This window comes from Suncus etruscus, chromosome 13 (assembly GCF_024139225.1).
Source record: "Suncus etruscus isolate mSunEtr1 chromosome 13, mSunEtr1.pri.cur, whole genome shotgun sequence".
In the NCBI taxonomy this organism is placed as follows: domain Eukaryota; kingdom Metazoa; phylum Chordata; class Mammalia; order Eulipotyphla; family Soricidae; genus Suncus; species Suncus etruscus.
Genome location: NC_064860.1, coordinates 28396288 through 28399386, shown reverse-complemented (window position 1 = coordinate 28399386; position 3099 = coordinate 28396288). Strand labels below are relative to the sequence as shown.

Here is a 3099-nt window from a genome sequence, read left to right as displayed (position 1 = left end):
GCATTCCTTAAATCCTGGTTTTCCTCAAATCTCTATACCAACCCTCACTCCCCCACCGTCTCTATACTCAGCTAGGCACCAGTTTCTTTTCTTTATTTTTAAATATCTTCATCATAGTCTTTTTGTTTTTGTTTTTGGGCCATACCAGGTGGTGCTCAGGGGTTATTTTTGGCTATCTGCTCAGAAATAGCTCCTGGCAGGCACGGGGAACCATATGGGACGCCGGGATTCAAACCATCCACCTTAGGTCCTGGATCGGCTGCTTGCAAGGCAAACGCTGCTGTACTATCTCTCCGGCCCTATCATCATAGTCTTTAATATTTTACATAAAAAACTGTATACACAGCTTATAGAACTCTTATGTAAACATCATAAGCTCACTACTTTGCCATCTGTCAGTTTATTTAAAAAATGAAAAACAAACAATTCTTTTTGACCACAGCAGCTACGTGGAGGTTGCTGCAGCTTCGATAAGGGCCATTAGGCACTGATTTCTAACAATCCCCCCAAAGCAGGGTTCAAAACGTATTTTCTAAGATCATAAAATCCCCTAACAGTAGTATAAATGAGCTACAAAACTTCTAACAGTCTTTTGGTGGCAAAGAAGATGTAAGGGAATATTAGCTTATCATTATAGCTGTTATGAATGGACATTTTAGAGGATTAGTTTTTCTGGAGCCAGGCTGCTCTTTTATTTGTTTCTGTGCCCAACCAACCCATTGCTTAGCCTATAACAGGAGCCCAAAATTTACTGGTTGAACGATGTGATGTAGCCTTTAAAAAACCCAAAAAGTCACCTACCTTTTCCAGCAGTTAACATTGCTTATTATGGAATCCTGCCCTAACTTTATTTTAGGACACTCAGTTAAATTAAAATTTGCATTATAAAGTACTCAAGAGTAAAAAGGATCAGATTCTGCAATTTCCAAAGGAAAAAAAAATCAAAGTTAAAAAAACCTACAATTAATATTAGAAGTCAGAGAGATAATACAATTGTTAAAGTACTTGCCTCGCACAAAGCTGACCCTGTTTGATCTTTGGCACTACATGGTCCACAGATCATTGCTGAGTACAGTGTTGGATGCCCTTGAGCATTACTGGATGTGCCCTGGAGACACCTGATGACTACTGGGAGGGAGCAGACAGATAACCCCCAGCACAGGAAGGCCTAAATAGCATCACATCCTCTGACCCTTGCATTGAACCACTAATTGTTTGACAGAAAATTTCCAGGAGCGGCCCTGGGCCTTCTGAGCACCACTTGCGAGACATCTTTCCCTGCCTCTCCCCCACAATAATAAAATAAATTTCATGAAATAGATGAATTTACTGGTATAAGAACACAGCTGAAAGAGCAAATAGGGAGTCAGAAAGGTAGGGGGCTAAAGCACTTGCCTTGCACATAGAACCTGGATTTAATCCCTTGCATCCTGTATGGTCCTCTGAGCACCACACCAGGAGTGATTCCTGAGTGTAGTGTCAGGAGTAAATAACCTTTGATTGTCGCAAGGTATGGTCCAAACCCATCTCCTCTAAAAAAAAGAGTGAATAGGTAAGGTAATTAGTACTAGTTCATTAAACTAATCTTTCCCCCAATTAGATGGAAAGTCATGTATGGAGAATGGAGGACATTGGGGTTCAGAGGCTCAGTGAGAAAAAAACAAATACAGAGAGGTTTTCAGTTTTGAGACAGAAGAGGATGAAAAGTCAGGGTAAGCCGGAGCAGTGGCCTAAGTGGTAAAGCATCTGCCTTGCACACGCTAGGCTAGGAGGACCACGGTTCAATCCCCCGGCGTCCCATATGGTCCCCCAAGCCAGGAGCAATTTCTGAGTGCATAGCCAGGAGTAACCCCTGAGCGTCACCAGGTGTGGCCAAAAGCAAACAAACAAAAAAAAGAAAACCACTGAGGATAATACCACAGAGAGATAATACAGCAGGTAGGATGTTTGCCTCCACTGTGTTCGAGCTGAACTGCTCTGCTAATCATGGAGTCTTCCAGGCCTCTCTCCCTCTCTTCCAGATCTAATCAGAAATGGACAGTCACGAGTTGGTCAAAAAGGTGATTCTGTTTGTGAGTGAGTGGAATTCCGGAGGACAACGAGAGCATTTTCCTAATACTTTGTCATAAGATACACTGACACCTCTCCAAAAAAAAAAAAAAAAAAACAAACTATAATTTTTTTTGTGAGTAAAGTTAATTTAGAATTGGAAATATTTGTGGCAATAAAAGTCCTTCAGAATTCTCCCTACCATTCTTTGAATTTTTATGTAAGTTTGGCCAAACTTCACTAGTGACATATCAAATATGGCTTACCTTTATCCTGGGTGGTGAGCCAATGAGGGGATTCCATAGTTTCCCCTGAAGTAGCTCTTCTCTATTAGTTTGTTGATATCCCAGCACTAGAAATTTTTCCTTTTGGGGCTTAGTTGTTACAATTCAAATTCCCTTTAGAAAAGATTTTTACAAGGCCTCAGAAGTATGTATCTCAGTGTGTAAGCATTTGAGAAACTTAGTCTTCTAAGAGAAATAGTAACCTATTCCTTAACCCAGCAGAGACCATAGGGTAGGGATAATACCTTAGGCCACATGAATTCTTTGCTTTTAGACAGATTCTAGGCTGGAAGTATCAATGAAACAGAGTAATCTTCCCTGAAAAATCACTTAAGGTTAATGATGGCTTGAGAAAATGTTTGTGAAGCCGTTATGCATAATTATTTGGGGAATTGTCACTGCTAATTTTGTTGGTTCAGGGGAGCATTTATTTATTTATTTGGCTTTTTGGGTCACACCTGGCCATGCTCAAGGGTTACTCCTGGTTCTATGCTCAGAAATTGCTCCTGGAAGGCTAGGGGGACCATATGGGATGCTGGGATTTGAACCACAATCCTTCTGCATGAAAGGAAAGTGCCTTACCACCATGCTGTCTCTCCAGCCCCGAGTATTTTGTTTTTTAATGTCTGAAAGTTCCCTGGAGGGGGAAGACATTTTGTTTTTCTGATTCTCTTTCATAGGCACATATTGAATATACCGAGCTACTCTATTTGTAGAATGAATAAAAGAATGAATGAAATAGAAGATGGTGGGAATAAAAGAGTTG

General features: G+C 40.7%; 1 non-coding gene across 1 annotated transcript; it reads right to left on the bottom strand.

Moving 5' to 3' along the window:
* Positions 1-390: 390 nt before the first annotated feature.
* Positions 391-482, bottom strand: LOC126026942 (small nucleolar RNA SNORA16B/SNORA16A family). The gene has a single exon (XR_007502127.1). It is a non-coding gene; the product is annotated as a small nucleolar RNA SNORA16B/SNORA16A family (small nucleolar RNA).
* Between the last annotated feature and the right edge of the window lie 2617 nt (positions 483-3099).